Source organism: Herpailurus yagouaroundi, unplaced genomic scaffold (assembly GCF_014898765.1).
Source record: "Herpailurus yagouaroundi ecotype Mexico unplaced genomic scaffold, PumYag 159, whole genome shotgun sequence".
In the NCBI taxonomy this organism is placed as follows: Eukaryota; Metazoa; Chordata; class Mammalia; order Carnivora; family Felidae; genus Herpailurus; species Herpailurus yagouaroundi.
The window spans coordinates 33,346,983-33,370,733 of record NW_024412400.1 but is presented as its reverse complement, the minus strand read 5'-3'; positions in this window follow the sequence as shown (position 1 = coordinate 33,370,733).

The following is a 23,751-nucleotide window of genomic DNA, read 5'->3' as shown; positions in this document are numbered from 1 at the left end:
TGCTTGTAGTCAAAATTGACCTGGTTAGGGTAATGTCATTTAGCTAATTGGTGTTCCTGATGTTCCTGAAAGTACCCAGTCTGTATCATGCTCTATTATACTTTCTTAGTTACAGTTTTGGTGGTTCTTCTCCAGTGCATCTTTCACTCCTCCCCTTATCACAGAAAATATGTAATGTTCTGTGTTCATTAATCTACACCATTTATCCCAAACTTAGAGGAAATAGGTCTTCTGTCTCATTTGTTTAGAAGGTTGTGTAAGCATGTGCTCTTAATAAATATTGCTCTTTACTGATTACATCAGATCTTCTATGCCTCCTCTCTCCCCTCAGCATTTCCACCTCCAGACCCTTAGTCATTGCTCTGCCTCTTGCCTACCAACCTCACCTAGCCTCCACATTTCCCACTGCCTCAGCCAACCAGTTTGCTTGGGGATGCTGAGCCCTCCCCTTTGGCAGCTGCCGTGCAGCCAGGCTAACCAAGTACAGATCTGGTCTCTTGTCTCCTATCTCATCTAGACTTTAGTGAGTTGTGACACCACAGACATGGAAACTGAACAAGGGAGCCTGGTTTCATAACCTGGAAGTCCCAGGTGTGGGAGGATGGGTGGTGGTGAGTAGTGATGGTTATTTACCTTCGGATGAAATTTGGCCAATGGGAAACATGTGATGGCAGGGAGCCCACCAATAAACTTTCCTTTCATTTCCTTCCCACGGACTGGGCCAGCCACAGCTTCTGCCTTGCAGATGTCCCTACAAGGTTACCTGCTTGTCTCTTCCAGGCCTCATATGAGGCAGTGACCAGAGAAGTCATGCATCAACTTGTCCTGCTTCTGCTCCTCCTTGCCTCACTTCCCTTTGTGTTCTCTTTGTCCTGGGATATTATCTCCCAGATAAAGGCTCAGCTGTTAATCCTGGCCCTCAGACTTTGTTTTCTAGGGAACCTGAGCTAAAACACTGACTAGCTATTCTAGTATTGTTTTTTGTAGTAACACATGTCTACCCCTTTCCTATCTTTCTGCTCAAAATACATGTATGGACTTTGGGGATCTGCCTGCCTATGTGGGTCTAAGTTAAACTTTTACCATTGTTGATATATAATATACGCATACGTACTTAGAAGATATAATTTCCCTTCTATGATTTAGAGGTAAATGAGCTACATTGACCTCCTTGCTATTTTTTTAACATTTCAGGCACATTCCCACCTTTATACTTGATTTCCTTTTGCCTGGACTACTCTTGACCTAGATGTCCACATTCCTTCGCCTCCTCCCAGTCTGTGCTTAGTGAGTTTTCCCTGATCATCATATTTAAAAGTGTAACACTATCCCCTCTTCTACCAACTCCCTATATTCTCTTCTGCCTTTTTTTTCTGTATAGTGCATTGCCATCTAACATATATTTTACCTATTTACCTTGTTTATCTGCATCCCCCAACTAGAGTATGGGCAACACAATAAAGGCACAGGTTTTGTTTGTTTGTTCGTTTTAGTATGTTTTCTTTGATGCTCTCTCAGTGCCTATAACAGTGTCTGGCACATAAAAGTGCTCAATGTTTGTTAAATATATGAATGGATTAATAAGTTGATTGATAATATATATTAGGTAGCAACTTCCTAGTGTGTCAGCATTGACTCATTTAGTTCAATTTTGAGGAAGATCTAGGATAATCCCTAGAAGATGTAAATTGAGTTTACATGGTAACTGAGTGAATACAGAAAACAGTCAAATTCATAGGGAAAATCCAGAGCTTTATCATTAAGTAGGGACTGAGAATCTACTGTGCACTTATCCCATATGCGATTCTGGTGAGATACAAATATATGACATGGTTGTTCTCTTTGCAAAGTTTATCAATTTGCTTAGGAAAATAGATGTTGTCATGAAATAATTAAAGAACTTTAAATTATTTAACCGTATAGGTTTTAACTTTAAGTGCATTTGCAGTTGAGGAACAAGAGAGGAAGCAGATGAACCCTACCTTTTGCTTTCCCACTCAAGAGTCCTTGACCTTTGACAACTGAGTTAACTTTTTCCTAATCCCAGACCTTATCTAGAAGTTGGGATAGTCTCTTAGGGATAACCAAGAGGATTAAATGATATAATGTAAGTAAATTGCTTAGCACAGTGGAATCATTCAATAAATACAATTATAATGTTTCATTATTACAGTTTTTAAGAAGCTACATATAGTTTCATAGAGAAAGTGGGGCTTGAAAATAAGTAGAACTGGGAGGGGGTAGGAAAAAGTAGAGGTGGAGGAAAGGAGGGAAAAACAAGTGCAGAAACAGAGACAGGAGTGCACATGGCATGTTGAAGGGAGCAGGGTCTCCAGGTGATGGAGTGGGAAAGAAAGTAGAGCAGGCAGAGATATGTAGCCAGATTATGTCAGAGGAAGTTGGATTTTAAATATAGCTCTCATCACTGGGTTTTGAAGATCTTGGGAATGGAGAAGAGAGGGGGAGAGAAAACAGGTCGAATAAAGGGGAGGAAGAAGGAAAGATAGAAAAAAGTTGAGAAGCAAAGCTAAAGCCTGACCATTGACCAGAAATAGCCTTCTCATGTGTAATATTCTCTTAGAATTTATTTAAAGCATTAAGATGAGAGGACAGTTCAGAGCACTGGATTAATTCCCTTTTCTCTCTCTCCCTCTCTTTCTCTCACCCTTTTATTAAGAAAATAAAAGAGACTTTGAAATATTAAGCGATAGTGGGATTAGAACCTTCTCCTGCCGGCCCCAGTCTTTCCTCTCCTATTAATTTCCACTTGATTAGAATTCTTTTTGAAGTATTTAAATATGGACAATAAGAAATAGAAGGGTGAGTTATTGAATATCAGTTAGACAGTATTAATATAATCGCAGCTCCCGTTTTTTACATAGACACTTCATCTATATGTATAGTTTCTGTTAGGAATAAAGTAGACACCCCCTCTCCCCTACCTCAAGTAATTATGATTTTTTTAAACTATAATGAAACTCTTAAAAGTTAATAGCTGATTTGTAAATCCTCAGCTTAAAATTTTAATATAAAAATTAAGTTTTAGAACTCTAGAAAACTGAGAATTATTTTTTCTTGCTTTTTTTTTAAAGACATGAGAGACTTTCCTAACACTACACTCTTCAAAAATTTTATTGAGGTATAATCAACATATAATATTATACTAGTTTCAAGTAACATTTTTATACATTATGAAATGGCCATCACAATAAGTCTACTTACCATCTGTCACCTTACAGATTTAATACAATTTATTGATTCTCCATGCTGTACATTATATACCCATGAATTATATATTTCATAACTGGGAGTTTGTACTTCTTAATCCTATTCACCTATTTTGTCTCTCTCCCCCAACCTCCCTTTCCTCTGGCCACCACCAGTTTGTTCTCTGTATTGATGAGTCTGGATTTTGGTTTGTTGTTTGTTTTGTGTTTTTCAGATTCCACATATAAATGAAATCATGTGGTATTTGTCTTCCTCCAACTTATTTCACTTGGCATAATTCCCTCAAGGTCTGTCCGTGTTGTCACAAATGGCAAAATATTCTTTTTTATGGCTGAATAATATTCCATTTTGTATATGTGTATGTATATGTATATGTGTATATGTATATATATATCAATATACATATCTATATATATGGATATCAATATATATATATGGATAAAGATGTCATACATATACATGCATATATATTGATGAACAATTAGGTTGTTTCCATATCTTGGCTTTTGTAAATAATGCTGCAGTGAACATAAGGGTACATAAATCTTTTCAAATTAGTCTTTTCATATTCTTGGGCAGATACCCAGTAGTGGAATTGCTGGATCATATGGTAGTTCTATTTTTAATTTTTTTATGGAAACTCCATACTCTTTTCCATAATGGCTGCACCAATTTGCATTCCCACCAACAGTGTACAAGCGTTCCATCTTGTCCACCTCCTTACCAACACTTGTTATTTCTTGTCTTTTTTATATTAGCCATTCTGATTAGTGTGAGGTGACATCTCCTTGTCGTTTTGATTTACATTTCTCTGATGGTTAGTGATGTTGAGCATCTTTTCATGTGCCTGATGGCCATCTGTATGTTTTATTTGGAAAAAAAAATGTCTATTTGGATCCACTGCCTTTTTTTGAATTGGATTATTTTGTGTTATTAAGTTGTATGCGTTCTTTCTGTATTTTGTATATTAACCCCTTATTGGATATATGATTTGAAAATGCCTTCTACCATTTGGTAGGTTGCATTTTCATTTTGTTGATAGTTTCATTCACTGTTCAGAAGCTTTTTAATAAGAAAATTACATGGGCATCTGGGTAGCTTGGTGGGTTGAGTGTCCAACATTGGCTCAGGTCATGATTTCATGGTTCATGAGTTCGAGTCCTGTATTGGGCTCTGTGCTAACAGCTCAGAGCCTGGAGCCTGCTTCAGATCCTCTCTCTCTCTCTCTCTCTCTCTCTCTCTCTCTCCCCCCCCCTCCCTCCCCTGCTTTCTCTTTCTCTCTCTCTCTCTCTCAAAAATAAATAATAAATATTAAAAAATGAAGAAAAAAGAAAACTACAGGTCAATATCTCTGATGAACACAGATGCACAAAATCTCAACAAACTATTAGCATACCAAATTCAACAATACATTAAAAGGATCATATACCGTGAATAAGTTGGATTTATTCCAGGATGCAGGATGACTTACTATCTGTGAATCAGTCAGTGTGACATACTACTTTAATAGAACGAAAGATAAAAACCATATGATCAACACAATAGGTGCAGAAAAAGCATTTGACAAAATTCAACATCCATTTATGATTAAAAACTCTCAACAAAGTGAGGATAGATAGAAAATAACTCAACATAATAAAGGCCATATATGGCAAATCCACAGCATAGATCATATGCAATAGTGAGAAGTTGAAAGCTTTTCCTCTAAAATCAGGAACATGGCAAAGATTCCTTATCTCCTCATTTTTATTGTACACAGTATTGGATTCCTAGCCACAGCAGTTAGGTATGAAAATACGGATTGGAAAGGGGAAAGTAAAACTGTCATTACTTGCAGATGACATAATACTATATATAGAAAATCCTGAAGACTCCATGAAAAAAAAAACTGTTAGAAAACTAATAAATGAATTCAGTAAAGTTTCAGGATTTAAAATTGCTGTACAAAAATCTGTTGTGTTTCTATATATTAATGAACTATCAGAAAGAGAAATCAAGGAAATAATCCCATTTAAAATTTTGTCAAAAAGAATAAAATACCCAGGAATAAATTTAACCAAAAAAATGAAAGACCTATATACTGAAAACTATAAGACATAGATAAAAAAATTAAGACAAAAATAAATAGAAAGATATTCTGTGATTGTAAATTAGAATACTTAACATTGTTAAAATGTTCACACTACCCAAAACAATATACAGGTTCAGTGCAATCCTTATCAAAATTCCAGTGACATTTTCCACAGAACTAGAACAAATAATTCTATAATTTGTGTGGAAGTACAAAAGACTGAATAGCCAGCCTTAACATTTTGAGAAATAACAAAGCCAGAAGTATCACACTTCCTGATTTCAAACTATACTCCAAAGATATAGTAATCAAAACAATATGGTATTGGCATAAAACAGACACACAGATTAGTAGAACAGAATAGAGAGTCCAGAAATAAACCTTTGTCATATATATATATATATATATATATATATATATATATATATATATGCAAAGGAGGCAAGAATATGCAATGAGGAAAGGAGAGTCTTCAATAAATGGTGTTGGGAAAACTTGACAGTTACATGCCAAAGAATGAAATTGGACCATTATCTTATACGAATACAAAAATCAACTCAAAATGGATTAAAAACTTGAATATTAAGACTTGAAACCATAAAATTCCTAGAAAAAAACCAGAGATGGCCATCTCCTTAACCTTCAACATTGTTTTAACAATGATATTTTGGACCTAACATTAAACTCTAGAATCAGTGAGAGCTTTTAGCACATGCACACTTTTGAAAAGAGGTATGGTTCTTAGAATGGAAGATGTAGAACTCTGAGAATTCGTCTTCCCTTAGGGGCTCCGTGGAGAGAGGATGATATTGGTATTCAAAAGTTTCTCAGGAACACATAGAAAATGTCTCCATGGGGAAAACAGCTGCTTATTCTTTCTTCAATGGCTTTTACACTGAACTTTTGATATGAAGACCCTTGAGCCGTAAAAGAGAGGTCTCAGGGTCTATTTAATCCATGGAGTTGGGGCTTTCTGAGATGATCATTATGGAATTCTTTGGGTTTCCTAGCCTTAAGGATCTATGGATCTTTAAGTGCTTTGATAAATAGTAATTCATAAATCTTATTTTTTAAGATTAGCATTAACTACTCAGGATCCCAAAAGTTTAATGTATTTACAAGTAAAATGTTCTTTACAAATCCTTCCACCTAAATGCAAGCTATGTCAATGAAGTATATTAATTTAAACATACTAACTTGTATATTTCCTTTGGTGCATATGAAAACTGAGTCCCTGTTACCAATATGGGAAAGGATGTAAATTCAGGGATTATATTGAAAGAGTGTAGACTCCTTAGGAATGTTAAAAAATAGACAATTCTGGACTTCAAGCTGTATTGCAAAGCTGTAAGCATGAAGACAGCATGATACTGGCACAAACACAGACACATAGATTATTGGAAGAGAATAGAGAACCCAGAAATGGACCCATAAATGTATGGGCAACTCATCTTCAACAAAGCAGGAAAGAATATCCAATGGAAAAGAACAGTCTCTTCAGCAAATGGTGCTGGGAAAACTGGACAGCAACATGCAGAATGCACCTGGACCACTTTCTTACACCATACACAAAGATAAATTGAAAATGGATGAAAGACCTAAAGGTGAGACAGGAAACCATAAAAATCCTACAGGAGAAAACAGGCAGCAACCTCTTTAACCTCTGCCACAGAACTTCTTATTAGACATGTCTCCAGAGGCAAGGGAAACAAAAGCAAAAATGAACTATTAGGACCTCATCAAGATGAAAAGTTTCTGCACCAGTGAGGTTAAACCATCAACTAAAAGACAAACTAAAAGCAACTGAAAGAATGGGAATGATATTTGCAAATGACGTATCAGATAAAGGGTTAGTATCCAAAATCTATAAAGAACTTATCAAAGTCAACACCTAAAAAACAAATAATCCAGTGAAGAAATGAGCAGAAGACATGAACAGAAACACTTTTTCCAAAGAAGACATCCAAATGGCTAACAAACACATGAAAAGATGCTCAACATCACTCATCATCAGGGAAATACAAATCAAAACCACAATGAGAGGGGTGCCTGGGTGGCTCAGTTGGTTGAATCTCTGATTCTTGATTTTGGCTCAGGTCATGATCTCATGGTTTGTGAGATCAAGCCCTATGTTTGGCTCTGTGCTGATAGTACATAACATGCTTAGAATTCTCTCATTCCCTCACTTCCTGCCCCTCCCTGACGCACACACACATTCTCTTTCTCTAAAAAAAAAAAAAAAAAAAAAAGGAAACCACATTGAGATACCACCTCACACCTGTCAGAATGGCTAAAATTAACAACTCAGGAAACAAGAAATGTTGATGAGGATATGGAGAAATGGGAGCACTTTTGCACTGTTGGTGGGAATGCAAACTGGTGCAGCCACTCTGGAAAATAGTATGGAGGTTCCTCAAGAAATTAAACATAGAACTACCCTGTGACCCAGCATTTGCACTACTAGGTATTTATCCAAAGGATACAAAACTGCTGATTTAAAGGGGTACATGCACCCCATTGTTGATAGCAGCACTATCAACAATAGCCAAATTATTGAAAAAGCCCATATGTCCATCAACTGATAGGGTATTTCATATACTTACATATATACATATATATGTATACATGTATATACACACATATATGGCTTTTATTTTTATTTTATTTATATATGTATATATATATTTCATATAGTGAAATATGACTCAGCAATCAAAAAGAATGAAATCTTGCCATTTACAACAATGTGGATAGAGCTAGAAGGTATTATGGTAAACGAAATGAGTCAGTCAAAGAAAGACAAATATCCTATGATTTCACTCATAGGGCAATTAAGAAACACAACAGGTGAACATAAGGGAAGGGAAGGAAAAACAAGATAAAAGAGAGGGAGGCAAACCTTAAGAGACTCTTAAATACAGAGAACAGGGGTGGCTGGGGTGGCTCAGTCAGTTAAGTGTCTGTCTTCGGCTCAGGTCATGATCTCACAGTTTGTGGGTTCGAGCCCCACGTTGGGCTCTGTGCTGACAGCTCAGAGCCTGGAACCTGCTTCGATTCTGTGTCTCCCTCTCTCTTTGCCCCTCCCCTGCTCACACTCTGTCTCTCTCTCTCTCTCTCTCAAAAATAAATAAACATTAAAAAAATTTTAAAAACAGGACAAACTGAGGGTTGCTGGAGAGGAGGTGGGTGGGGAGATGGGCTAAATGGGTAATGGGCATTAAGGAGGACACTTGTTGGGATAAAAGCATTGGGTATTATATGTAAGTGATGAATTGCTGGGTTCTACTCCTGAAACCAATACTACACTATATGTTAACTAACATGAATTTAAAATTTTTTAAAAAATGAAACATAAGAGAAAAAAAATAGTGGGAAAATATAATCCAGATGGTAAGATGGGAAATCAGGACATAAAAATAGATAGAAAAGGAGAAATTCAAGGAAAGATTTCTGCGTAAGACTAATTATGAGATTACCAGTCTGAATTAGTCCAAAGTTTGACTCACATTCATCCCTTAATATTTTAGAGGAATAAATTTTAAGTCCCTCATTAATTCCTCATCTTGTGAATACTATTGCACCATAGAATTAGTCTTGTGAATTATATAGGTAACCATAAATGCAAAGATCCAAAGCCACGATGAAAGGCATATGTATGTGAACAAGTGGCCAATATAAGTACTTGGCTCTCCACCCCTGCCTGCAGCCTTGACTCAAAATTCTGTCTCAGCAAAAAGTTCAATTAAAACACTTTAAGCGTATTTGGGTCACTGTTTAAATTACCAAATTCTGGGAAAAGTAAGCCTTAAAAGGTCACAGGTCCAGTTTATAAACTATTGTTAAGGCAGTCCATGTTGTTGTCCAAATACATAAAGTTGCATCTCTTGATGAGTGACAAAGTATCCCAAAGGAGAGGTACTTCTGGGCCCACTTTGATGAATGGATGAGCATCATCATTACTTGAAGATCAGGGGAATATCCTCAGCACCCCCTTGCATCTTCTAGTATAACACAGAATAGCAATCTAATAAATAGTTTTTGTATTGAAATAAAGGGAACAAAAATTAGTGAACATATTTTTTATGTTTAATGTCTGTGATTTCTAAGTAAGAAAATAACAACAAAAAGATAGTGAAACATAGACAGTGGGCAGTAATACTAGAGAATGCTTGAGATTAGAATCACCTAGAAAATTTCAGTCTTATACTCACCCTGTGTGTGAAACTCAGTCAATTGGATATTGTGCTGAGCTCATTGCACAAAGTAAGCAAAGTGGCCTGTCTGGACCTTCTTCTTTCTGCTAGACCAATAGCCAGGACTTTCACCTTCTCCATGAGAAGTCCCCAGCAGAGCCAACCCCATGAGGGTGCAACCTCTACAGTAGCACAGGGCCCCCCATGAGCGCCTCATGCTTGGTTTAATGTTCTGCTGTTACCAATTGATGTTCTTAATGACTTTTGAACAAAGGACTCCACATTTTCATTTTACACAGGGCCCCACAAATTATGTAGCAGGTCTATGCCCCAGGTCTACCACACGAGGGCTGATTTTTCTGAAGTGAGTTAAAGCTGTAGATTGTTCTTTTCCTAATTCACCTAGGATTTCTTATGTGCTGCCCCAGACTCCTGAGTTTAAATTTTTTTAATGTTTAGTTTTGAGAGAGACAGAGACAGAGAAGAGACAGAGAGCCCAAGTGGGAAGGGGCAGAGAGAGATGGAGACACAGGATCTGAAGCAGGCTCCAGGCTCCCAGCTGTCAGCACAGAGCCCAATGCGGGGATCAAACTCATGAGCTGTGAGATCATGACCTGGGCCGAAGTCAGATGCCCACCAGACTGGCTACCCAGGTGCCCCATCCTGAGTTTAAATCATAGGGATTCTATTCTCAGACTCTATCCCCATATTTTCCCCTTAAGTGAGGCTATCTATGACAGGACAGCACTTACTGTGATAATGCCAAAAGCTCTCCCTTAGGATCCCCTTTGTTCTTTTCTGTGACTAGAAATCTCTAATCCTAGATGCCTGCTTGGCTATTACCTACTGGTTGCACCAGAAATGTGGGTTTAAAAATCCTGCCAGATCTTTGTACAACTCAGAAGGGAATGTTTGCAATTGCCAACTGTCCACACCATACACTGTTGCAAGGCAAATAAGCATGGCTGGCCTTCTGGACCTGGCCATCAGCATTCTGAGGGCTGCAGCCCAAAAGGACCCTATGATCTGTCTCATCAAATTTTCAGAATAGATGAGACAGTAGAAGTTTGGGAACAGGAAAGGGTTAATCATAGGTTGACGCTGGTGATTTACAGACAAGGAGAACTGGCATTGGCTTCTAGGTCTCATCTAATTTCCTGTGCTTCCTCATCACCCATGTTGGAGCCTTAAGTGTATACAGCAGGTCTGATGATACTCCTGCTAATGGGGAGTGGGTCAGAAACCATCAGTACTGAAGGAGTGTCAGATCCAATGCCCTATATTCTGAGCAAGTATTCATGGAGATTCAAAATGAGACCTGGAAGCTGGAGTCATAGAAACATGTATGTTCACCTTCCCATGCAGCAGGCTCCAGGCATTACATAATCATGGAGACTGTCCATAATGGAGGACTTCTGTTAAATAGCTTCTCTCTGAAAGCCCAGGGTCAAGAAGAGGTCTTTTAATCCTTCAAGGATTTAATCCTTCAAGGATAAATTCCACTTTGGTCTCAGTGATGGCCCTGAGCCCTCACTACTATGGGTTCCACCAGCATTTGGTATCTATACCACATGGCCCAGAACTTGACTCTTATCCTCTTGTGTTATTAATCCATTATTGATCTGCCTGTGCTAATTTTTACCCAAGCTTATGTTCTTTGAGGTCAGCAAGCAATCCTTATATGTCTTCTGGGTCTGAGCAAGTATTCTTGTTAACTGATTCACTCATAGAAATGGCTTCAAACAGTGGATAAGAAAAAGGGTGTGAGTGAAAAACAGCCTGGGTCTACTGATGCTGCTCCCCACTTCAGTATCCCCTCAAACCCACACACAGAAGCATGCATACACACACACTTGCAAGGAATTAGGTCTCTGATTCACAGTCAGAGCTCTTAAGCCTTACCTGTGTTCTATCTCCTGGAGTCCAAAAGTGAAAGAGAAAAGAATGGGGGAATTACAAGTGTGTTGTTACAGCCCCTAAGCCATTCCTTTGTACTTGTTCTGGTTCTGCTTTAACCAGGCAGGAAATATAGACTGCTGGCCACACTGAGCAAAGCAAACTAATAAAATCTCTCCCATATCCCTATTCCCTGGTGTCTTCAGGTTGCTTTAAGAACACTTGTCTTTGGACTGAATTCACATATCTTGTCTTTTAAATTGAGATTGATGAAATGGACTGAGCTTCTAAATGTAGTTAACTCTGGAAGTTCACTTTCATTAAATCCTAATAGAGAAAGAGAGAGAGATCCCAAAGACAACAGATCACCAACAGGAAAATGAAAAGAAAAAAAAAGAAAATACCATGAAAGAATGGCTGTGGGTTTTCTTATTTTTGTAAGAGATTTTGAAAGCCAAAGAATAAGATAAGGTAGAATATTCTAAGGAACAACCACGCAGCTGGAAAAAAGGAAGGCACAAAATGCAGTTATTCCCTCTTTGGTTTTCTCAATTCAGAACAGAAAAAAAAAGTGAATGAGAAAAGCAGAATTATTCTCAAAACCTCTCATGATACAAAATCAGTTGTGAGGAGTATTACTAGCTTGGAGCTAGGAAAAAAAAAATGATTTCTGAAGTGCATGTTTAGAGAGTGGTTTTTTAATGCAATAAAAATGGAAAAGAATTTGGGGGTGGGGCAGGGGGAGGCCTTCCTGCAGGAGCAGCGCTTCTGTCTCCAGGCTCTGGGCAAAGATGCCTCATCCCATCCTTACTGCAACCCATTACCAGGCTGCTCTCCTTCACATTATTCTCCAGCAACCTTATCAGACACAAGCATCGCCTCAGATGCTGCGACTGTAGTTAGAGCTCAATAGCACCTTGAACCATCAGAGCAATCTCAGCTTTTAAGAAAAGGTCTCCACAAGGAGATGCGTGAGAGAATTTGCCTGTGGCTATGCGAGTTCTTTAATAGGAGCTCTCCTCTGCAGCCCTCACTGCAGAGCCAGTGGAGAGATGAGAAGTCTCTTTATTTATCACAGGGCTCTTCTGAGTGCCTGTTAGGCAATGATCATATTATTTATTACCAGGTGTGCAGTGATGGTGGGGGCAGGGTGGGAAATGATTTCTTTAATGGGCCTTCAGCAGACGCAGAGCTTGGGAAATCCAGGTGGGGAAGAGGAGGAAGAAAGTGGGAGTACTGGAAGGAGTTTGCTGTGCTGCTTAAGGGTGATGCCTAATAGCCTGCCTGTACTAATAGAAAAATAGTGTTTATAGCAAATATGTGTTATACACAATTAATTATGTTAATTCAGGAGTAAGGGGAAAAGGAATGTGTTCTTCAAGTATCTGCAGTAACATGACCTAGATCTTGTAGAAAATTTGAGAAAGGCTTTTAACTTTTAGCATCTCTACTCTGTTTCCCCCGTCACCCCTCAGTCCCACAAAAGCAGGGCTTTTCCTGCTGGAGAACTGGCAGGACTAGATTGAGGGCAAGAGAACTAAATTTCCAAAAGTTGAGAAGACCCAGATGTTGGGACACAATCTAGAATACCAGGCTCTTGGGATGCCTGGGTGGCTCAGCAGGTTAAGGAACTGATTCTTGATTTCGGCTCAGGTCATGATCTCACAGTTCTGAGATGGAACCTGCTAGCTGTGGAGGCTGCTTAAGATTATCTCTCTTTCCCTTTCCTTCTGACCCTCCCATGTGTTCATCCTCTCTCTCTCTCTCTCTTTCTCTCTCTCTCTCTCTCTCTCAAAAACAAAACAAACAACAACAAAAATGAGGCTTTCAGGGTGCCTGGGTGGCTCAGTTGGTTAAGCAACTGACTTCACTCAGGTCATGATCTCATGGTTCTTGAGTTTGAGCCCCATATTGGGCTCTGCACTGATAGTGTGAAGACTACCTTGGGTTCTCTTTCTCCTTTTCTCTCTGCCCCTCTCCAATTTACATGTGCTCTCTCTCTCTCTCTCTCAAAAGTAAATAAATAAACTTAAAAAAATCAGGCTCCCCAAAGCTCACACTCTCCAAACCAGTTCTTATTTTAAAGAAATCAGTCACTATTTTTTTCTCTCAATACATAAATAAGAGACTGATTATGTGACACAGACTTTGGAGTCTTGGAGAAAACACTTTGTCAGAATCTCTTCAGAGTGGGAAAGTTCATCAGGCTTGCTGAGAGCTGGGGTCAGCAGATCCAGGGGTCCCTGGATCAGCAGACTTCTCGGGGCAGGCCAAGAGGAGGGCAGCAGGGCAGTGTTGAATTCTGGATGGACCTGCCTGAGCAGTGTCTGCTTCTGCTTATTCTATGCTGGTTGTGCGGTCCTCCAGACACTGTTTTCTCCCAAATTCCCACCTCCTCCCAGTCCCCTAGCTGAAGAGGACAACTGAGTTAAGGAAGTCATCTCTAACTGAGGGTTATGGGAGGGCTTGTGGGAGAAGGGATGGGCTAAATGGGTAAGGGGCACTAAGGAATCTACTCCTGAAATCATTGTTGCACTATATGCTAACTAATTTGGATGTAAATTTTAAAAAAATAAAAAATAAAACAAGTTAAAAATAAAAATAAATAAACAAATAAACATTAAAAAATCTTTAAATTAAAAAAAATCTTATTACTCATCTGTGGTGACTAAAGGCAACAGATCTCCTAAAGAGACTCTTCCTCCATCCTACCCCTACCATAAGTGATCCAGCTGGAAGAGATGTGCACTAATCAGGATTAGAGCCAGCAACAAAATACTGATGCCCAACTATAATGACTTGGATAAAGAGTGAGTCTCTCATGTGAAACCTGGAGGTTGGCATCTAGGACTGTTGTTGCTAGTTCTCTGAAATCCTTAGAGCATGATTTCCTTCCTTGGGGTTGCCTCATGCCTCATGGTTGCAAAATTATCACTGTAGGTCTGGCAGTCACATCAGAGTTATAGGCAGGAAGCAAGACGAAGGAAGAAGAAGGAGTAAAGGGAAAAAGAGGAGACTGAAGGAAAAGGTTAATAGGTAAATAAGGGCATGTAGAAAGGCATATGTCCAGAGGATCAACCTCCTTTTGAGGCTCTTGCCCAAGAGCACACTACTCAGAAGCTTCCAGTGCGCAGGGAGTCTTCCCCCATTAACTTTAGCTTATACTTCACTCAACAGAACATCATACGGCTATGCCTATTCATTAAGGGACTTGGAAGTGGGTTTGGTTTGGTTTTTAGCCAGGCATACCATCAGCCCCAACAAAATCAGAGTTTGCTGGTAAGTTAGAAGGTAAGCATGGATATTAGGTAACAATGAGCCATTGGCCACAAGACAGAGATCCTAGCCCTGCGCAACAAGCCTAGAACCATGCAATCTGGAAACCAAAGACTCTGTCTGAATGAGAATCATCTCTTACAGGAGATCTAGAGCATCTTTGGCTACCCCAGGACTGAGGTCCCTGGAGGAAGGTCCACCATGGGTAAGGCTAGAGCTCCATGACAGAAACAAAACCTGTCCTTCTTGATACCAACTCAGACCATGGGGACCCTACCTTGCCCTCTCTGTGACAAGTCTAATTTAACTTGTTCAGCCTTATCTCACTTTGTTATCCTGGCACTGACCATCCAGCCACTGTAGGGCCTGCCCTGCTACACTAGCCCAGGCTTATGCTGTGTGACCATTTCTCTGGAACCAAGTGATGCTTGAGAATCTACCTTTAGGCAAATTATCCTCCCAGCTATCTTTCACCTGTTCCCCCCTAAGGCTGAAGCCTGGCTTTTTCTCTTTACCTATCAGGCTTCAGCAGTTTCCTAGATTTCATAGCCTCATGGGACTTGATACTGTTTACATCCTGTCCTGAAATCCAGGTTCCAGGAATGTAGCTCTCATCTTGTTTTGTGTGTCTGAATTCTCACCTGGTACTCGAAGGCACTAATCTATTCCATGGTGCCTGGTCTTTGTCTGAGCTTTCTTCCCAATGCCTACCTCATACTCCAGTCCAGTCATGCTCAGTCTTTTGGGTGGGAGTTGTCTGGCATCAGAACATGAATGTCACACCTTCCCAATGGCACCGCTTGGAACTCCCTGATGTTGCTCCTATATGGAAGACCTGCTACCAACCTTTGGGCTCCCCTAATACTATACTCTTATCAAATGCTTTTATATTACTTCCTGAAGGACTCTTTATACCTGCCTTCCCCATCGTGATGTGCTTAAGAGGTCTCCAGGACCTGGTGCATTCCAGCCTGGTGACTTACTTCTAATGGAGAATCAGGTTTTGCTGGTGGGGTTTGATCTCCTGAGATAGGACAGTGACTGATAATCTGGGCCTTTTTTAGCTGCAGCCACTTCCAGCCAGCTGTGCCTGTAAAGTCCTGTTAATTAAGGGCCCTTGCTGCCCACAGATCCTCTAGTATTTAGTTTGTAGTGTTTTGTACCATTCAGAATGGTATTAAGGGGCTGCTCACTTTGGGCTCCTTGGAAGGGAGTCAGTTCTGATGTGATGAGTATCTGGCTTAGCACCCTCTCAGAAGACTATTACGTAAAAACTACTTAATGGACTCAAAAACGGATAAATGGTAAGATATAAGCATGCGCATGAAAAATGCTCAGAGAAATAGCATTACATATAATAACATAATTTTGCATTTCTGTCAATAATAATAGAAGTCATTTTTCCCCAAGCCCATCATCCCTATATTATAGGGATGAATGAAAAAAAAAAGTCTCCACCACATCTGAGATTTTGTATGATTACACCTGACTTAAGCTCTCTATAAGAAGTTAATACTTTAGACAAGTCTTTGAACTTGAAATATCCAAATTGTGCCTTTATATCTGTTTCATTGTTCACTAAATTTCCTGAGGAGACCAAGATTCTCTATTGGCTGACAAAGTAGATAACATAGAATTGAGGATTAACTTGTCTAACACAGAAATCTGGAAAATGCTGAGAAAACTTAAGTATCAAATAACATTGTTATCTTCATGTAAAATTAGTTATTAAGCACTTACTTAAATATAATACCTTGCATGTGTGTGGTACTTCACAAGACTCCTTTCCATCCATTATCTTACAGCAAAACTGTAAAACACCAGTCAGTCACATTAAGCTCCATCTCTTCACAGAGGAGGAAGCTGAGACTCCGGGAGGTTAGAAGTCACGTGTTTAAAGTTGGGAATCAGCAGAAGTTAGGGACCAAGCTGTGGAGAGGTACAGAGGGAGTATGTTCAGGAACCCCCAGACCCTCCTCTTAACTCTGGCGTATCTCCCTTACACTCCAGTGGAATCTAGGGTGCTATCAGACCAGTGTGGTCAAGATATAGAACTGTCATCTTAACTTGCTTGCTCATCTGTGCTTTCAAATCATGAGGCATACAGATTCTGAAGGTGAGGACAACCATCCTGTTTTTATTGGTGACTATGTTTTTCAGGTTTCACTGGTTACTGCGAAGATCTAACTGGTGTGACCCCAATGTGCTCTTTCTACCATGGAAACATTCAATAAAGATTCAGCAGTATAGACCCCATGATTATTCTTCCTCTGTGATTTGACAATGATGTATTCTAATTCACAGTTGAGAGTGCAGTGTATCACTGATTTGGGAAAGCCTCTAGCACCTCCTTCAACTGCTTTCTTTTTTCAGCTTTTATTGATTTATTTTTGTTGAAGAATAATTAACACACAATATTGTGTTAGTTTCAGGTATACAACATAGTGACTTGATTTTTATACATGTTAGAAAATGGTCACCACTATACATCTAGTTACCACCTATCGCCATAGAATATGGTGACATAGAATAATTACAATATTACTGATTATATTACTTGTGCTGTATGTTACATCCCTGTGACTTCTTTATTTCAAATCTGGAGTATTGTACCTTTTAATCCCCTTCACCTGTTTCATCCATCCTTTCATACTCCTCCCTCTGGCAACCAGCAGCTTGCTTTCTTTATGAGTCTGTTTTTGTTTTTTTTTTTTTTCTCCTTATCTATAATTATTTATTTTTTATTGAAGTATAGTTAATATACCATATTATATTAGTTTCAAGTATACAACATATTGATTCAACAATTCCGTACATTATTCACTGCTCCCCACAATAAATGTAACCACAATCTGTTACCATATGATGTTATTACAATATTATTGACTATATACTCAATTGCTTTCTCATGAAAGCGGTCCCCACACAATTTGAGCATTGTGACATGAAGGTAGAAGCACATTAACAGAAAGACAGCTCCTTGCATCCTGACGTGGCACTTCTTTGACAAATGCTCAAGGTGTTCGTGTGTTCAGATGTGCAAAGTTGCAAACAGTGGGCCTTGAAAATGGAACCACGTAATCCCATTGAACACGGAGAGTCTCAGTGGTTGCTGCCCAAGAATACGAGCTCTCAGAATGCCTGCTCTTGGAAATTAAGAGGGTGTAAATCTTGATAGAGGGCTGAGTCCATCCATAGCATCAGCTCTATCTGACTGATAGAGTCTAGCTACAGCTACTGGAAAAACATTGCAACCCCAAAACCAGTCCCAAGAATGCATGTTGCCACAGCTTAGTTGAGGGGCCTAAAGTGGAATGGTGGTGATTCTGTCTTGTTAAAATCCATCCTGGTACAGTTTACTAGTCAGAGATTATGGGTTTATGGGTGTGTCCAAGCTCTGTGCCTATCACAGCTCTTGCTCTCTCAGGGTTGAGGGCTACCATGAAAATACCCTCTGCTTGCTCCCTCCCCTCTAGCTTAGCCCCTTTCCATGGTGGATTATGTGCCTTGTTTTCATTTCAATTTCATCCCAGACACAGTCTCTCAGATTACCATTGGCTCCATGCCCACAGCAAAAACCGTGTAATCACTGCCCAGCCCAGGCCCCCAAGGCTCAAGACCCCAGCCTCCTGTACTGAGGGAAGAGTTTAAGCAGAGTACAACTTCAAAGCAGACAACCCAAGTCAGAAACTAAAATTGGAAAGTGAAAGAAGTCTCAGAACAAAGGCAGATTAGGTAAACTGGAAACCAAAGTCACGAGGCACCGAATGAATGTAGGTGGCAGTGGACGTCCTAGCATCAGGTGGGTGTGGCCCAGCCACAAATGCAATGGCGAGAGCCATAGGCTCTCAAAGGGCATCACTGGTAGCATGTTGAGAGCTGGCTGGAAGCAGATGCAGGCCATCGGCCTGTCTTCTCTTCCCATTCCCTACTGTTAATGGACCTGACACCCCTTTGGTGGTACCTGTACTTCCTACCTGGCCCTCTAGCATCTGAGTCCCTACTGTCATTGAGCACCATTGCAGTCTCTAACTCTATCGGTGGGATTCCTATTCTCTTCCACCCCTGTTCCATGGACTCAGGGTCACCTCTACCTATCAGATGCCCACCTCGGGTCAGAGGACTGATTGGTGGAGGCTATTACAGACCTCCTGATTCCTGACTCCAGGATCCACCCTCTCTTCACAAAGGAGACCTGCCACCTCTTCATTTAGCATCTCTCTGGCTTGGAGCAAGGCACCTTCCATCTCTACTGGATTCATGCTAGGCCCACATTCTGAAGCACAACTTTCTGAAAAATCAAGCAAAGACTGAATGTAATACCAAGTTCTTGGGAGCCCTAGAAGAAATAATTCAGTGGCCCACACTGTAGCTCAGAATAAACTTGGATTTCTGAACAGTTGAAGGTAATCACATATAGTTCAGATAAAATAATCAGTTTGTACAAATAATATTGACACTTATTTGAAAGAGACAGAGCAAACATTTACTGGGCTTCCAGAAAGTTCCAGGCATTATGCTAGACACACTAGTGAGAGTTTATCAATTAATCCTTATAAGTATCCTATGTCTTTGGACACTGCTCTTCCATCTCACACATGAGAGAACTGAGGCTTAGGTTAAATAATTTGCATCATCTCACAAAATTAGGAAGTAGCTAGAATCCAAACCAAGTTCAACCTAACTTAAAAACCTATGTCTGTTCCATGATTCTCTGTATTCTGTGATGACTATGTATCAATTCACTGCTAATGCTATGCCAGTGACACCCACCCATGTTTGTCTGCCTGCCTGTCTCAACCGTTAGCTTATAAACCTTTGGAGGGCAGGGGTCTATCTCATTTGCCTCTTGACAATCTACATCTAAGATATAGATAGCTGTCTGATGCCAGTGAAGCTTTGTAAGCATTGATTGATGCATGACTATCCTCTGGAGACCACATCTATGTCCAGGAGATGATGCATTTTTTTTTTCATACTCTGAAGAAACCCAATATCAGATCCAGAGCAGGTCCAAAAGGAGCTTAGCAATTGCAGTTTAATCCCAAAAATCTGTGAAAGCCACCGTGGAAAACATCTTTGGAAAGAATTGATTCTTTTTGTGCAAATGGCTTGTTTTTGAAAGATAATGACTCTTGTGTGCTAATGGTGGTTACCAAAACACTTCTTTCCCTTTTGCTAAATTCATGAAAGATAAAAATCTGAGATTCCGGAGCAATGCTTCTAAGAATTTTGCAGATTAAAACAGAGTAAGCACAGTCAGCATTTAAGAACTCTCTGCTTGCCTCAAGAACAGAAATACAGATATTTTGAATCTTCTCACTTTTCAAAGGAAAAAAAAATTCTTATGTTCTGCTTTAGAAACTGAGATGTGGCTTTCATCTTGGCTTCTTGGACAAAGAATCTTCTTTTCTATAATAATGTCACCCTCTACTGAAAGTTTAGGATGTTGCTGCTTCTGTCTCTTAAAGGCAAAGTTTTTTGGGATTGAGAGAATGCAATTAGTACCATTCATGTTCAGGAACACTTTTCTCTGTTTTTCTTAATCTCTCTCTACTGGGCTTAAAATAGGGCTGTGCTAATGGTTTATGTTTCTAAAATGTAGTTAGCTGGTTAATTCAGGCAACTCTGTGTCTGCAGGAAAACTGTTACCTGGCCCATAAATGTGCCTTTGCGTTCTTTGCAGACCCAGCACCCTTTGTTCTGCCATAGAATTCAGAGAGTAGAAGCATATCTGTCTTTTCTTCCACTCTGTCTGCCTAATGCCTAGAACAGCGCCTGGCATCCAGGAGACCTCTCTTGAATGTTTGTGAAGCAAGTTTATAAGTAAATGGAAAATCAGGTTTAAAGTATAGAATAATTTTCCTAAAATGAAATTATTTCCATCTATATTAGTCAGCACGGATTGCCATAACAAAATACTGTGATAGGCAAGCATCCCGGGGTGGGGGGGGGGGTTTCAGGCAAAATGAGTTCTTAATATTTTTTTTTCCTCTGCAGTCACTGGCCGCCTCTCTATTTGGTTTGGGGCTGAAATAAGACAGCTTGTAAGTAACTGGAGAGGGTGTTTACCCAGTGAATTAGTTCGGCTTTCATTGTGCAAGGGATTAGCGTTGAGCAGTGGATGAGGCTCCGTTTCAGGTTAGAGGGGCTCGCTGTTGGCTAGCTCCAGGCCAGGACTAATTATCATAGGACTGAGGCCATTAAAGGGCTTAACTACCAGTGCCCCCTTCCAGGACTGGATTAGCTGTTCGCCTGCAGCTCTTGGCCGATAACCATTCCCAGGTCTGTCTGCTCTCCGCCGTGATGTGAGCTGGAAAATGCGGCCGACTCACAGCTCAGAAATGTCAGGCACTAGGGTGCCCAGCCTGGAAAGCTCTGTGACTTTGAGGGGCCAAGAGTATATTTACTTACCTTTGGGAAGAACTGGAGACCACCGGAGGTCACTCTCATAACGGGATGTTTCTGGGAAGATGGACTGAAGAGCCTGGGCGAGGAGAAGGCTGGGAATGTGGCTCCTGCCCAGTTTCTGAAGAGCCCAGGCGCTGTCCCGGGTCTTGAGAACCCTGCGGGACTGACCGGGCCTGGGCCAGCATGGTGGGGGGGGGGGGGCTGGCCCTTCCACTGCAGACTCTCAGAACACCTGACATGTGGATCTGCATGTTCACATGCACAACCTAGCACCACTGCAGCCTTTTTCTTTCAGAGCCACAGGTGGAGTCTGCACAATTATGGGAAGGACAGCGCTTTTTTTTTTTGTTTTTGTTTGCTCTCTGGGATGAGGCAAGTAAGTTACCTTATTTCCCTAAATCTTGGTTCTTCATCTGTAAAATCAGAATAAAGCAGTGCCTAGTCAAAGGGCTGTTGTGTGGGTTATAGCATAGGAAGGGCTGGTTTATTTCAGGGCTCAATATGGGAGAGCTCCTATGCTGATGAGTACTATACAAGGAAGAAAAAATCTAGTTCTTTCCTTAAATCTGCAGGAAGGAAGGAGGGGATCCTAAAGATTTTGTAGTTTTCTATGTCCTAAATTTCCCAGGATGAGGGCCAATTTTAATGTCAGCAATACCTGTAACATTCATCGAAAGATAAAATAAAAATAAATATGGACCTCACCAAAAAATATATATATGTGTGAGGTGTTGAATATGTTAATTAGCTAGATGGGAAGAATTCTTTCACAGTGTATATGAATATCAAATCATCTCAATGTATGCTTTAAGTATCATACAGTTTTATTTGTCAATTTTACATTAATAAAACTAAAAAAAATCTGTTAAAGGTGAGACCATCCATATGAAAGTAGTAATAAAACTGGTGAGTGTGAAAAACATGTGTATATCTATGAATCAGAAGACCCTCACAGTCATGGCATAGGTCCCCAAGGATCCAAAGCCCTAGAAGGGCTTATGTGTCCAACTCTCCACCTAAAGCCTAGACAGAGAGGTCAGCTGCTGCTCACACACCTCCAAAGATGGGATACCCCAACTTCCCATATAGCGCAATACATTTTAGGATTGTTCTAAAGAGAGAAAATTATTTTCTTAAAATAGTACTTATAAGATAGTCCCTAAAATAACAGTGATTCTTTCCAGTTTACAGGACTATGAGTGACTTTTTAAAACTTTTTCCCCCTTCGTGCTCAAAGTTCTATATTTACTATTAGAAATAAGCCCATGAGCATAAGTAAATTTTTGGTAATTATATACTTTATAATAATTAAATATTTTGTAAAATATTAAACCAAAAACTGTATCTGTGTAACTTCCACTGATTTGTTTTTCATTTTAGCCCTTGGTCTGCATAGACAAGTCTAATATTGCCCATGACAACTGCACAGGTATGTGAAGTCAGCAGCCAGGTAAGAGCCTCACAGAGAATACCAGTGAAAAAAAAATTGAATCAGCGGTAACTTCATTCTTCCGATGTACATTGCTACTTCAGTTCTCAGTAGGGGCATCTAGACCGCTTGCAAAGATACTTTGGTAACTAACAGTCAAGTCTACCCAAGCCACTTGGCCATAATCATTCCCAAATATATTGGTTGAGGTTTTTTTGAAAAATCCATTTCAGTAATTATTCAGATACCAAATACATACCAAGAGTATTTTCAGTTGGTTAATTATTACTTTTTTAATTTTTAAAATGTTTGAATGTCATTAAGATTTAGAAGGAATTTCACGGGGCACCTGGATGGCTCAGTTGGTTAAGTGTCCAAATCTTGATTTCAGCTCAGGTCATGATCTCCACAGTCATGGGATCAAGCCCCAGATCAGTTTCTGTGCTGAACATGGAGACTGCTTAAGATTCTCTCTCCCTCTTTCTTTGTCCTTCTCCCCGACTCATGCTCTCTCTCTCTCTCTCTCAAAATAAATAAATAAACATTTTTTTAAAAAAGAAGAAATTTTATATAGGAAAATTTGGATTTAGGTTTTAGCAGAACAGAACCATGGCAATATGGTTTAATTTGTGGTTTTAAATAAGATTTCTCAGACCCTACATTCAGCCTGGGATTAGTTATGAATTAGAAGCCTTCTCTGGCTATATGCTGAGTGATAAACCCATTATCATAAAGTTTTCTAAGACACACTTTGGATTCTTGTAAATGAATCTAGGAACTAAGAGTAATTCAACTCAATTCATTAAATATTAATTGAGTGCCTACTACATAGCACACGGTGCCAAGGGCTGATAAGGTAAGAAATTTCCAGGAATCACAGTGAGCAAGTGAAAGCTCATCATGGGAAAGTTAGAGCATTTTTAAGTCAATAATCTCCAGAAATTCACCAGACTCTACTTGCCTCTCACCACTAGGTTGATTGATTGAGTTCAATGCAACCAAAAAAGGCAAAGCAACTATTGGTATACTTGGAAAGATGCTAAGCTCTGGGATTTGTTTTTATAGAGTGTGTATTGTTTTAAAAAAAAAAAATTAGAAACTGAAAGAATGGAATGTTCTCAGGCTATTATTTCAAAAAGCTAACTATAATAATCAGGTCTTGATAAAAATGGAAACTAGAATAAGAGTTAGTGTTCAATATTGAACATTTGGATCACTGCAACAAATATTTGTTGAGCAAACTCCAT